The sequence below is a fragment of the Lissotriton helveticus genome, chromosome 12 (assembly GCF_964261635.1).
Source record: "Lissotriton helveticus chromosome 12, aLisHel1.1, whole genome shotgun sequence".
NCBI classification, from domain to species: domain Eukaryota; kingdom Metazoa; phylum Chordata; class Amphibia; order Caudata; family Salamandridae; genus Lissotriton; species Lissotriton helveticus.
This window is the reverse complement of record NC_136073.1, coordinates 139,585,248-139,600,413: the sequence shown is the minus strand read 5'-3', so window position 1 is coordinate 139,600,413 and position 15,166 is coordinate 139,585,248.

The window sequence follows — 15,166 nt, the reverse complement described above, 5'->3', positions numbered from 1 at the left end:
ATAGTCCCTTATGTATATTCTATGCTCCATGTAAACATATATTTTTCTACAATAAAAAATTACAGAAATAAAAAAAATACTCCATCATGTGCTGGAAGCAAGGTGGAAAACAGTGTAGCGACTTGGGGGTATTTTCCTTTTAGCCTATTATTAGACAGCGATAAATGTATTTTGGATTTACATGTACTCATGGTTTAATTTATATTACATTGGTATTTAGAAACAAAGACACGGGTGTCCATTGCCAAGGTTCCTTTCAGATTTGTATAAATCCAATAAAAATGTTCTTAAAGCGGCAAAGGCACTGCTGATACTCAAACTCAGGATCTCCTGTTTAGGAGACAGGCACTTTAACCAGCTAAGCCACAGGGCATGCTGAACTATTATTTTGTAGCTCTATTTTATTTCTACATCATATCTCAGTCACATTTTACATCAATAGGGTAATATTTTTTTTATGTGCAGCTGGCAGGAAACTGCAAAAGAATGTCTAAATACGTATTTTGAATCTCTAAACGTACAGATTGCATTGTGATTCAGACAAAATAGACTCTAAAGGAGGTACAAAAACTGTATGAATTGCGCCAGTTCAGAGAATTGTTACGTGCAATGAAAAGATGAACACATTAATTGCCAGTGACAACAGCCACCCTGAACTTTAAAACTATGCCAAGCTGTTGTTTACTTCAAACAACCACCCCATCCAGAGCACTTTTTTCATAAGTCAACATTGCAAAGTAAAACACTGGCCAGAATGGGAATATTTTTATTAGCACCACTCTCTAACCAACTGAGCTAAGTGGCCTGCAAAATTGCAATTTGGTCCATAATTGGAGCTCTATGAAGAGGGGATGTTGTGAGTTTACAAATAATTTTGGGATAAATCTTTTTATTGTCTATAAAATAATAAAGTTCTGAGGTCATTGGCCATTAAAAAGTCAAGCAGTAAGTAAGACAAACAAACGTAGCAAGGCAATTAGGCTAACCTGTTGTCGCGTTATAGACTGTAACCCATACCCCCTAACTCCCCACTTCTTCCGATTCCTAACTTCAGAAGGTAAAACCCTCCTGCCAACTCACAAACCAAGTTGCAGGCCCAAGGAATTCAGCTATGCCACTCCTCTCTACAAAGCTCACTCAAAACTCCCTAAATCATTCCATGTTTGGCCTGGACTGTTCCCCTGAGGAAAAGGTTCAAGACTGATTTGCATATGGCTGGGTCCAAACTGTGGTGGCATGGTGAGCAAAAGAACTATGGATTAATCCCTGACCTTTGTGGCAGAGAGTGAATGTTTGCATTGTTCAACATTCTGTCCATCATTTGTTTCTTTTGCATGTGTCACCCTAAGTGTGAAGGGTATGCCCAGATGTTGGTCCCATGCTCACTGCACCACTGGATTTAAGCTAGCCTGGCTGATGCCCTGAAACTGGTTCCAGGATGGTTGTTTCCCGTCCAAGGGGGACCTGGCTTGGCTTAGTAGAGCGGGCTGAACTGTTCTCATGAGGAACATGGTCAAGACTGATTTGTATATGGCTAGGTCCAAACTGGGGTGGCTTTGTGAGCAAAAGAACAATGAATTAAACCCAGATCTTAGTAACTGGGGATGAATGTTTGCATTGTTCAGCATTCCCCCATCCTTTGTTTCTTTTGCATTTGTCGCCCAAAGTGGGAAGGGTATGCCAAGACGTGGGGCCTGTCTTCACTGCACCACTGGATTCAAGCTAGCCTGGGTGATGCCCTGAAACCAGTTCCATGATGCTTGTTTCTGGTCCAGGGATGAACTGGCTTGGCAGTTCGGGCTGGACTGTTCCCATGAGGAACAGGGTCAAGACTGATTTGCATATGACTAGGTCCAAACTGGGGTGGCATGGTGAGCAAAAGAATGATGGATTAAACCCAGATCTTTGTAACGGGGGGTGAAAGTTTGTATTGTTCAGCCTTCAATCCATCATTTGTTTCCTTTATAAAGTCATAAAACCACACCCTCAAAGGAAGGTATGAAGGTGGGGTTATGGAGGACGGGAGTATACAGGGATGGATAAGTTGTCATCCTTTGTAGAATGACGGACTTATCCCAAGCTCTCAATGCGCTGCTCACAGGGTACTGAGATAGACATTAGCAGGCCTCTGTTCCTTGTCTAACCAGACAAGGTCACAGAGGTGGCAGTGGGTTATGGAATGAAGTTGAGCATGGACCGTTCTGTTACAATTCTCATTTGGGCAGTAATATAATATTGAGGGCTAATGGACGCTGCCATCCCACCTGCATTCTTAGGCTGTTTCAGTAGCTTTTGAAAAATCCTAGTTGTCCAGCCCCTCTATATAAAGTGTAGCAGTTGCTGTTGAATGTGTTTAAATATGCCCTGTCAAGCCAAATTGGTAGTACTGGGAACATATATAGTAACCATGTTAGAATAGACATTTTAATTGCATTGATCCCGAAAATAACAACATGTTATTTGGATAGATAAAAAAAGTTATATTCCTGCACCCCAAGTGTAATTCTAGTCACAAAATCAGATTGTCTTATCAGACAGGCCAATGGTTCGATACATAGTGTGAATAATAGTAGGAATAAAGGGCACTTCTGTTGTGTGTCTCTATGTAGCATAAACGGTGCAGAGGTCTGTTGAAGAACCGGGTTTGTTAATACCCAGCGGCACCAGGGGCACGCCCAAAGTCTTCGGGTTCCACCTGTTTTAGAGAACAGAGACACGGAAACTTCTTGGTGGCGTCAAAGATCAAATTTATTGGCTGCAGCCAGTAACAGAAGTCCTAGAAATCATCACGGTATGAGTTCTCAGGAGACTGCTCAATTTTACAAAGCAAGTCATCCCTTTTTATGCCAAAAATCACATTCCAGACAAATACCTAACATTTACAAACTGTCCAATCACATGTATCCACACCAGAGGTATCGCATGACGGTAAAACCCACTTTTCAGTTGCCCAGCCCATGATCAATCATCGGTCAAACCCAACATTCTTCTTTAGACAGGTCGAACGAACCCATAATAAAAAAGACCACATCCCAATCATAAATAGACCATAAAGAAAGGAGCAGAAACAGGTGAGAGTAGGATAAGGCATATTTGTGTGCAGTAAAACTTTACGATGTCCTGTGCTCTGATCCTTAATCTTGATCAGCTAAAGGGCAGGAACTGGTTTAACAAGGTCAGCTTCAGGCAACATGGTCAGTTCACTCAGGTCAAACAGAAGTCAGCACGAACTGGAGATAAGGTGTACATGTACTCAGGACTTGCTCGGCCATCGTCATCGGCCTATGTGAGGGCAACCACAAAATGGCTGCCATACACAAAATGGAACCCAAGGGTTCAGAACGAAATCCCTAAATACGTAGTGAATCCATCAGTCTAACATGACGAAAACACTCATACTTGCCGCACTAACTTGTTACGGTTTGCTAATATCAAATTCGTAACGAAACCATGATCTTTATGGAACGGGTTCAGAATTCACGGAACCACAGCCCCTCCTTTTGCCCTTACATAGGCAATCACTCAGTCTATATCTGAGTCGATGTCAATATTCATCAGATCATCAGGATGCTGCAGGAGCATCATCTTATTACTCAGGACTTCTCTCGAGACAGGTCTTCTCACACACGTAGTAGTACAAAGGCCACATATGGCTGGACCACAGTGTACGCAAATACAACATGAGAAGAGAATCGCTAAAACCATCCCGATGATCATCAGAACCTTCTATCCCCAGGTCGATAACAATCCCCAAAACCATCCAATCAACGACCAATGTCCTTTATCCACATGTATAGACTCGGAGATCTTATGTAACTTAGAAATGGCTTGGTATACTATAGGAGCATTATCTGGTATGAAAACGCAGTCACTCGATTGGATCACTTTACATTCCCCACCTCGGTCCGCAAGTATGACGTCCAAAACCATTCGATTATGTAATGTCATAAGGCGATCCGCTTGAATCTCAGCGGTCAGATTACTAAGGGCACCAGCAGTTTCATTTATGGTGGATTCAACCACTCTCGTCAATTGCCGTAGGTTTCTACTGTTTGCCATAGGTCCCCAAAACGGTAGGAAACCCTTCAAAAAGTCTCCCACTTCTTGTCCCGTAGTATCTTCCTTACTGAAGACACCCCTAACAACTCTCGTTCTGTGCTAATCTACAGCAGCAGTATACGTAGGAGGCAACAAATATGCAACATAACATGTTCCCGAAAAATCAGGGGGCAACCATGTATATGCTCTATCATAGCAGACAAAATACGTGCCCTTAGCTGCTAAAAACGGTGGGGAAGTTTGGGACGCAAAGACATACGTCTGAGTACAAACACTCTTCCCTAACTGAGCTCTCGGATTCTTGCGTTTCCCTTGCAGACAAAAATGACCACGATGGGGTACAATCCAAATCGGAGGTGACCTTTTTCGTCTCTGCTACTCACCCAGACTAATACTATATCCGGTTGCATTCCAACCAACATATGCTAGTAACTCATCCTTGGGAATAGTCTCATACGTTTCGATATCTCTACTCATATCTGTAATTCCCTTCACCAAGGCTTTATTACTTGAGTTATCTCTCATGGAACGCAAGGGATAGACTTCGATGGCATAAATAAACATCGTCTCATATGCCCATACGGACCCATTGTAACTGAATGGCAGAACCAGATAAGGAATACCTCTATCCATAGTATGTGGCATAAGACCACACACCCAACAATTAGTGGTGTTCACTACTAACTGGTGTTGATGGAGAAGTTGCACCAAGGAATTATTCACAAATTCCGACCTTCTAATTTGCTCGTGTTCAGGTAAAATATGAAAAGAATGTAAAGAAACAGTAGTAGGAAAAGACATAGGTTGGGAAGTAGGTGCAAACGGCCGTTGTGTGGTATAGAAAACCAAATCCACACAAGCTAATGTAATATTCAAAAGCATTAAAAAACACATTATTAAAAAACATTTGCTACGAACCAATATACATATTCAAACATTAGAGTCCATTTTCCTAACATTCTGGGCAGCGTCAAAAAACTCCATCCTCTAACCGTGCTGTTCACGGCAGTTGGTTCTCTTCCGCTAAGGAATGCGCCTGTCAGTCTAGGGAACGCCCTTGGACCAACCAGAACCGTCAACCTTGTGTCTACAAGGCTTGCAATCCCAAGTCTTTATACCGCATCCCTACAGCTGAACCCGGATGGTGGTTCGAAAAAGAAAAAGACAAAAAAGTTTCATGATCTGCCAAAGTGTAAATTCACTACATAAAAAAAGAAAATATTTATTTGTCCATATGTACAATCTTTCTTGGTCTCAAATCGTAGCGTTCTTTGTCAGGCACAGTCTGATCCTTGAATAGAAGATCCGGATTGGTGGTGTCAATCTTCAGATGAGGAGGCACAGCAGCTTGTAGAACATCATCATCCTCACGTTCAGACCGTGTCCATGTCAAATGAGCATCACTAAATGGAACGAATCTAGGGACCTTCTCACAATCAGAATCGGCAATACCATCCCTTACCCACTGATCATATGGTAAAGGCAAAGGAACTTTCTTACAGTGGGTGGCATGCACCCAGTTCTTTTTGCCTGCTACTCTAACAGCGGTTCTAGTAACCAACAAAATCAAATAGGGGCAGGTCCATCTAGGCTGTAAGTTCTTGGTACGCTGAAAATTCTTCACAAGAACGTACTGTCCAGGTTCAAGTACGTGGCCTGGATCTGTAGAAGCTGTCGGCAAACTGTCATAGACCTGTTGGTGGAGAACACGTAATTTAGCAGTCAGGTCATGTAATTAATCCACCAACATAGGGTATTCAATACTGCTGTATTCTTTCGGACGAGGCACTCCCCAAACATTCGCTGGACGACCAAACACAATCTCATACGGACTAAGTCCCACTCGAGAATGCACAGTCGTCCTTGTTGACAAAAGAGCCAACGGCAAGGCATCTGGCCATGTAAGACCAGTGCTCGCTTATACCTTAGCTAGCTTCAGTTTAAGCGTACCATTGTAACATTCAACAAGTCCAGCAGACTGGGGGTGATTCGCTGCGTGGAATTTTTGATTAATCCCTAATCCAACACACACTTTCTTCATAATCTGACACACAAATTCACTCCCATTGTCTGACCACACAATTCACGGCAATCCATACCTAGGGAAATACTCTCTCAACAAAACCTTGGCTGTAGACAAGGCAGTATTATCTTTTAGGGGGTAAGCCTCTATCCATCTTGAAAAGGCGCAAACAACCACAAGAACATATTTTAGGTTGCTGCATCTCTCCATGTGAATGTAATCTAACTGTATTACCTCGAACGGATACATCGGAGGAGCAAAATGACCAGCTGGAGTTGGAGTTCCCTTACCAGGATTATATTGCAAGCAAATCATACAATGTTTCACCACGTTCTCTGCACATTTTGGGATTCCAGCATTCTGCCAAACTGGAGCCAACAACTTACATATTCCTTTCGAACTTATGTGAGCCAATCCATGAGCCATTGTAACTACTGGGAGCACATACTATTCTGGCAACAACCATCGCTGGTGTTCTGACAACTCAATCCAACAACCTGTAGAATCCAACATACCAGTACTCTCTCTCCAAACATTAATTTCCTTTTCTGTAGCGTCAGCCTGAATCATCTTCACACTTTCTATTGTGTCTTCACACATTCCACCAACCATAACCCATCTCGCTGGGCCTGCAACATACACACGGCTCATCATGTCTTTCGCTGTTTCCTTCGCAACTTCATCCGCAAACGCATTCCCTCGACCAACATCATCCACAACTTTCTTATGCGCACTACATTTCACAATTGCAATCTGCTTTGGGAGAGTGAGAGATTCCAAAAGTTCATTCACTAACTGCCCATGCTGAATTTTAGTTCCATGGGAAGTAAAGAACCCACGCTCTCTCCACAAACGCCCAAAACTGTGCGCAACACCAAACGCATACTGACTATCGGTATAAACATTCACTCGCTTTCCTTCCGACAACACACACGCTCTAGTCAGTGCAATCAACTCTGCTGCTTGCGCAGAATTCTGTGGTATGCGTGCTTTATCAACAATTGTATTTAAAGATGTGATAGCATACGCTGCGGTCGTTTCACCATTCGGAAGCTTAAAACACGAACCATCAACCCACAGCGTACCATCAACATTCTCAAAAGGAGTGTCCCTAAGATCCACTCTAGCTTTTGTTTCTTCCTCTGTACGAAGAAAACAATCAGGCTGTTCTTGAGCATCCGTCTCTGTAGAGATCGGAAACAACGTAGCTGGATTCAAAACATTACACCTTTTAATGTGAACATGGCTAGCCAACAGTGTCAACTCGTAGCCTGAAAGACGTGCACTAGTAAGGTGCTGTGTCTTAGTCCTGTTTAACAAAGTATCCACTGCATGCGGAACCATCACAATCAGCGTATTATCCAATACCAAACCAGCAGACTGTCGAATAGAAACGGCAGCTGCGGCTGTAGTTCTCAAACAACTCGGCAATGCTTTAGCAACTGGGTCTAACGTTGCTGAGAAATACGCGCATGGACGCTGCTTGTCCCCAAAAGATTGTGTCAACACTGACAACGCACATCCTTCTCTCTCGTGCACATATAACGTAAAAGGCTTGCTATAGTCTGGAGTACCCAACACAGGAGCCGAACACAATGCATCACGTAATTCAGAAAAACTTTTCTGGCATTCATCAGACCAAGGAAGAGGATACGGAGTATCTTTCAGATTCAATGCTAACAGAGGTTTTGCTAACAATGAGAAATTAGGGATCCATTGTCTACAATACGACGTAATACCCAAAAAAGCACAAACTTCTCTCTGTGTCGATGGCACACTCATTTGCGCAATCGCTTGAATTCTTTCTGGGGTCAATTTCCTTCCCTCCTTCGACAAGAGATGACCTAAGTACGTTACCTCTTGGCGGCAATATTGCAACTTCGAAGGCGACACTTTATGATGAAGGTCAGACAAATATTGCAACAACGAAAGAGTAGCCTCTTTACATATCTCTTCGTCATCAGCAGTAATCAACAAATCATCGACATACTGAATAAGAGTAGAACCAACTGGTAACACAAACCCGTCAAGCTGAGTTTTCAAAGCCTGACTATAGATAGAAGGACTTTCACAATAGCCTTGAGGAGCTCTCTTAAACCGGAAGCTTCGTCCTCCTAATGAGAAGCCAAAAATATCCCTACTCTCCTCAGCAATAGGAATACTGAAGAAAGCATTCTTCAAGTCGATGACAGAAAACCAAGCTGCCGAAGCAGGAATCAGAGTCAACAATGCAGTGATATCAGGTACCACAGGGAACTGTGGCACGACAATCTTGTTGACCTCTCTAAGGTCGATCACAAACCGGTACACAGGTGGTTGAGAAGCATCAGTACGCTTAAGAACAGGCAAAAACGGGCTATTGCACACGTTACCTCTCGTTTCCTCAACCACACCATTCTCAACCAAATCATAAACAATCGCTAAAAGAGCTCTCTCACCATCACTCAAAATCTTGTATTGTGGTATACGAGGCAACTTAACATTCGATTTTAGCGTAACAACATATGGTGGAATCTGCAAAAGACCAACATCATTTGGACCTGTAGCCCAAAGTGTCTCAGGAAGCGAACTCAATTCCAGTGGCAAACAATCTTTAGACAAATACATTGGAGAAATCACTTTCTTATCGAGAGTAAGTTGTACTCCCGAAGGAGAACAATACAATGTCGCATACAATCTTTTCAGCAAGTCCAAACCCAACAGATTCTCACCACAACCAGTCGTTAGGATAAGTGGAGCTTCCAATTCACAAGGGCCAATAGAAAGGGACAAAGGACTAGAAACCGGATTACGAACTGGGGCGCCTGAAAATCCTACGGAAACATTGGTCAAGCCAGACAAAGGTGTGCCAGGGAGTTTAGAATGCATAATAGAACTCTTTGTCGCACCAGTATCCAAAAGAAAAGGTTCTACTACACCTGATGTAATCACTTCAACATACGGTCCACTCTGGTCTACTGGAACGGACACTACTCCCTTACTTTGTCCATGGCTGTCCTAGTTGTCATTATAACCAATGCTCTCACCTTCAACATAATAATCCTCAACATAGTACTGAGGAGACTGACCATTTGGAATATTCTGTCTGTCAAAATAATACGCAGAATTCTGTAGGGAAGAGGAACGCTCATTCTGGGGAATCACACCACGACCTCTTCCTCTAGGCGCTTGCTGAAAACCACCACGACCTCTCTGACCTGGTGCACCATTCGCACGCTGTAACAAAGTCGGACAATTATTCTTGAAATGACCTTCCTCTCTACAGTAAGCACACTGATTAAGTCCTGGAAAGAATCGCTGAACATAAGGCTCAGGCTTCTGTAACAATCTCTGAAATTGCGGGGGTTGCTGAAACTGAGGCTGATTCTGACGAGGCGGATAAGCTTGCTGCAAAAGAACTTTTGTCTTTAAATCTTTCGTTTTCTTCTCTACTTTATCCTTCTCATCTTTATCCCTGTTCTCGTAATATTGGGCAGTAGCCAATATCTGGGCCAACGAAGAAACAGCCAATGAACTCTCAGAGTCCTTCAACTTATTAGAAAGTTCGGGAAGCAAATTAAAGACAAATTTATCCACAAACAACCTTTGACCACCTTCCGTACTCATATCCTGACCACTGTGATCGATAAACGTCTCTTCAAACCTAGTGAAGAAGTCGGACACACTCTCGTCTTTCTTCTGCTTGCATGCTGCTAACTTGTCACAATTTACTCGTAACGCTGGCATCATTGTTTTCATAAGATTTATAATTCTACCTGGCAATTCCGTAACCAAAGGTTCAGGTTTAGCACCTCCCTGTTGTCTACCATCTGCAGCAACAATATTCGCCTAAGTATCTCCTAACTCTGCTGCATGGTTCTCATGACGAAACTTCGCCCACAAAGTTGCGGAACTACATTACCCATCAACATGTCAACGTCAGCTAAATTCATTATACACGCATCTACTGTCTGAGACAACTCTTTGTAGTAACCAGCAGGATTCTTACGAGGATCAGGTAAGGTCTGCTTAAGAGCCAAGACCTCTGCTCTCTTCCAAGGGACATGTACCCATACTCGTTGAAAATGAGCCGGTGCGGCAACAATACCCTGATTTACATTAGCCTGAACAGCTTCCTTCCATACAGGAGGAACTTCTCTCATCGGATACTGTCTCGCTTTTCTACTAACAGAGGAATCAGGTTCGTACAATGTCTGAGGTGGAAGGTTAGATCTAAAAGCCAGTATTGTCTCTACGGCATCCGTAACATCAGTGTCCACTATCATCCCTTTAGCAAAATCTGACTGAACATCGAGCACATCCTGCGGAATCGGACCCAACTCATTATCTTCCCATTCCTGACGCAGGAACATACACATCACATTAAAAACATACCTTTGCTTAGGCGGTTCCCACTGAAAGAAAACATCCATAACCGCTGGCAAACTATACCTTGAGGCATTTATAATCCATTTACAAGCCAACAAATCCAACACTGTCCGTTCCTTCGGAACTAGGAAGCTGACTACGACTCTGCTTATGTTCCGAAACAGGGGTCATATTCAGTGACCCAAACAATGGAGACAATAAATTAGCAACAGTCTCAGTCATTCGTTTTCGAGCAGAAGGAGAAGACGTAGACATAAGAACAGGAGAACAAGTATTCTGAGGCAAAGAAGGTGTAGGCATAAGAACAGTCGAAGTCGGAGAAGCAGAAGTAGAAGGCAAAGGAGTTTGAGGCAAAGCTGGTAGCAAAGATGGCAACCCTAGAGCGGGTTGCACAGGAGGAGGCAAAACCATCTGTGGAGCACCAGGTGGCTGAACAACAGCAGGAGGTTGAACAACAAAGGGTGGAACAACCAGTGGTAATGGAGGCGCAGTAGCACCCTGTACATAAGGAGGTGGCAATCTCAGCAAATGAGAGATCAAAGAATCTTTTTCAAGATCCTCAGACACTTTCGGAGGAGAAGACGGCAAGGCCGGATAACATTTATCCATGGCCATGCAATGCTGTCTATCTAAAATTTCATTAGCTCGCTCCTCTCCATCATCCCTATACTGTCTAGCAGCTTGTAATACTGACATATTCTTCTCTTTTCTATCTCTTTTAGCTAGCTTAATTTCTCTCTGTTTGGCTTCCTTTCGCCAAAGGCGGAAAGAGTCAAACATTGCCGGCCGGGCTTTCTTCTTAAATAGCGCTACTTCCAGATTATCTAAAATATTTAATTCGAAACTACCATATTGGGGCCATCTTAAGACACCATCCTTCCTAGTGTAGTGGATCCATACTTCATTATAAGTAATAGGACCCACTCCGTGTTTTGAATAGAGCTCATAAGTTGGAGTTCCAACAGGAGGTATCGGACACGAGTCCTCCAATCGGGAATCCCTGTTGCAACTACAACTAAACCATTTCCTAATTTTGCTAAGACCAGGCATCTTCGCTCACTAATCTAGCTTCAACTTCAAGGGGTTATCGACTAACGATATACTCGCAAATATATGAGCCCCTCGGCTTCGATTGCTGCAGCAGCCGAATTAACCAAGAACCAAACAAAGAACCAAACCAAGAACCAAACCTAGAACCAAACAAATTTGTGGGAGCGACCCACTTATACTTAACCAAATATCTGTCACGCCACCAGAAGACCGTCTATCGTCTCGCTCTACAAATCATCTATCGAGGGTCCAAGACAGGGCGACAGTCAGGGCAGCAGTCCTTCGTAGCCGTTGGGAAGCGGAAAGCCTCGCAGAAAACACCTTCGGTCCACGTCGATATACAGGGGTCGATGAAGTGGCGGCCTTCCTCCAGAATTTCCTCTCGTGGCTCCTCACGAACCTCAGGCTTGGACCGGTACCGCTGAAGTCGCCCCATGTTGGGCACCAACTGAAGAACCGGGTTATTTAATACCCAGCGGCGACAGGGGCACGCCCAAAGTCTTCGGGTTCCACCTGTCTTAGAGTACAGAGACACGGAAACTTCTTGGTGGCGTCAAAGATCAAATTTATTGGCTGCAGCCAGTAACAGAAGTCCTAGAAATCATCACGGTATGAGCTCTCAGGAGATTGCTCAATTTTACAAAGCAAGTCATCTCTTTTTATGCCAAAAATCACATTCCAGACAAATACCTAACATTTACAAACTGTCCAATCACATGTATCCACACCAGAGGTATCGCATGACGGTAAAACCCACTTTTCAGTTGCCCAGCCCATGATCAATCATCGGTCAAACCCAACATTCTTCTTTAGACAGGTCGAACGAACCCATAATAAAAAAGACCACAACCCAATCATAAATAGACCATAAAGAAAGGAGCAGAAACAGGTGAGAGTAGGATAAGGCATATTTGTGTGCAGTAAAACTTTACGATATCCTGTGCTCTGATCCTTAATCTTGATCAGCTAAAGGGCAGGAACTGGTTTAACAAGGTCATCTTCAGGCAACAGGGTCAGTTCACTGGTCAAACAGAAGTCAGCACGAACTGGAGCCAAGGTGTACATGTACTAAGGACTTGCTCGGCCATCGTCGTCGGCCTATGTGAGGGCAACCACAAAATGGCTGCCATACACAAAATGGAACCCAAGGGTTCAGAACGAAATCCCTAAATACGTAGTGAATCCATCGGTCTAACATGACGAAAACGCTCATACTTGCCGCACTAACTAGTTACGGTTCGCTAATATCAAATTCGTAACGAAACCATGATCTTTATGGAACGGGTTCAGAATTCACAGAACCACACTGTCCATTTAGAGTTAATGTCACCATCTGCTGTGTTTAGTTGGAGAAGACCATTCTTTAGAAAACATAGCCAAAACCTGTCTTCAATAGGGTGCAGAAACGAGCAATCCACCCTGTCAAACACCTTTTCAGCATCCAAAGACAAAAGAGCTGCCAGGATTCAGTTTAAGTAGGCTTTTCCAGCCAGGTGGACTGTGCCAGGGATATTACCTTGAGTATGGCACACCCAAACAAAGCCAATATGACCAGGATGTACCAAGGGTGAGAGCATATCTATGAGGTGAGTAGCTAGAAGTTTTAGAATACAATTTAGCATCTATATTAAGGGATGTGATGTGTGCAATAAGATGGGCATAGCTTAGGGTCTTTCCCCCCGTCTACAGGAGGACTACAATAAGGGCTTCACTCATAGTAGGTGTAATTGCGCCAGCTCCAACACAATGATTGAAAAGGGAGACTAATTTTGGGGGCAACTGAGAAGCAATATTTTATAAAAATGGATATGTGAGCCTGTCTACTCCAGGGGCGTTTCCCAACTTCAAAGATTGTATGGCCTGTTTTAGTTCTTTAAGTTCGATTGGCTGTTCCAGAGAATCACACTGGGAACACATCATCTTGGGTAGCCTAATCATTTCTAAAAGCTCCCCTGCCCTTCCAAAGAGGTCAACCCTCCTGCATAGAGTGCGGAGTAGAAGCATCAAAATTCTTCATATTTGTCAAATCATTAGTAATTGCCACAAGAGATGGCTTTAATATATTCCTTCTTGTGTCTGTCCATTAATATTATAGTGAGCTGAGTAACTACTTTGTCCCCATGGATACTGGAAAAAATGTTAGGCTGGGGAAGAGCAAGCTCTGCCATGTTCATGTAGTGTATACGAAGTTGTGCCCTGGCAGTGATGAGTTTTCATGTGAGCTGACAGTAGGGATTATGTGGTCTGTCGCATTCCAAATCTTTAATCCCCTGTTCTAGTTTGTCTTCCTCCAACTTGTAAAGGTGTTGCATTTCCACAGCAGTAGCTATTAAATGATCCGTGACCACTGCCTTGAAGGCTTCCAAAACACCATTGAACGGAAACTCCCCACTCCCCCATTAATTTCAATGTTTTCATCAATCTGTTGATCAATTTCTTGCTGAAGGAGATGGCCACATACTTGTGAGGGAAGAAGATACCAAACACCCTCTGCCGTGCTGAGCCCTAGTCTACCTGGACCATAACCGGTGCATGATTAGCAGCTGCAATCATTCCGACCTCCATCTCCCTCGTTTTGGCCTTGACCGCACTGATCAAAAAAACATAATGAATGCAATTGTGTGAGTGCCGAAAATGGAAGTAGAAAGTATTGCCTGGATTGGAGTAGGGCCATTAGCACTATGTATCGCTAAGGCCAAGATTCAGTAGAGATGACTTCAGATGCTTAGAAAGGGCCCTCAATCTTGAACACCCCCTTCCCTATCCTGACATAGTTCCCAAATGGCATCGAAGTCTCCCACTAAGATTATATCACAATGTGAGATGTTCTGCAGAACTTCTCGAAGTTGCAGTAGAAGGGAATCCTGGGCCACATTAGGAGCATAGACTGTAGCCAAGGTGACAAGGCATCCCTGCAGTGTTCCCACCAGAGTTAGAGACCTGCCATCTTTATCAGTCCTAACATGTGTGCCAGTGAAGGGTGTGTTTTGCCTGATAGAAATCGCTATGCCTCACTGTTTAGTAAGTGTGGATGGGTGGTGTATAGTTGGGCATGCGTTGTTTTTTAGTTTCCCCTGGACCTTCAGCAAAAGATGTGTTTCATGGAATCATATTATGTCTGGGCCCATATCTCTAATGCATTTCGAAATAGCCCCTTGTACATTATGAACTTTTATATTGACAGTAACTGTCAAACCAGCTTGTCCGTTTGAGATAAAGTGCAGACATGTTGGTATAGAGATATGGAGCTGAAATCTGTAGGACCCATTGGTTCCCCAAAACCTCTGAGTAGCAAAGCCCACGCTAATTCATAAGAAAATCAAAGAAAGTTGACAACAAACCAAAACAATAAAGGTGAGAAGGGGAGATTCAGGACCTCCACCCCAGTTCCCCCCGCCAATCCCTGTATCCGGAGACGAAGAGAGGTCTAAGACGTCTCTAAAAATGGGGTAAAAATACCCCCCTCGCTAACCCCAGCGATTACTGGATGGGAACCATTTCCTTTCGGCATCACCAGCTCATACAGTGTTACCACTAAGGTCCCTATACCGGCCTTCAAAAGTGTAAAATGCAATTGAAGTGCTTCTTTTCGTCTTTGATAACCTTCTAACTTTGTCCCTTCCAAAAATCCCACAAAGTGAGCAAGGCAAAAAGAGAAGAGAGGTT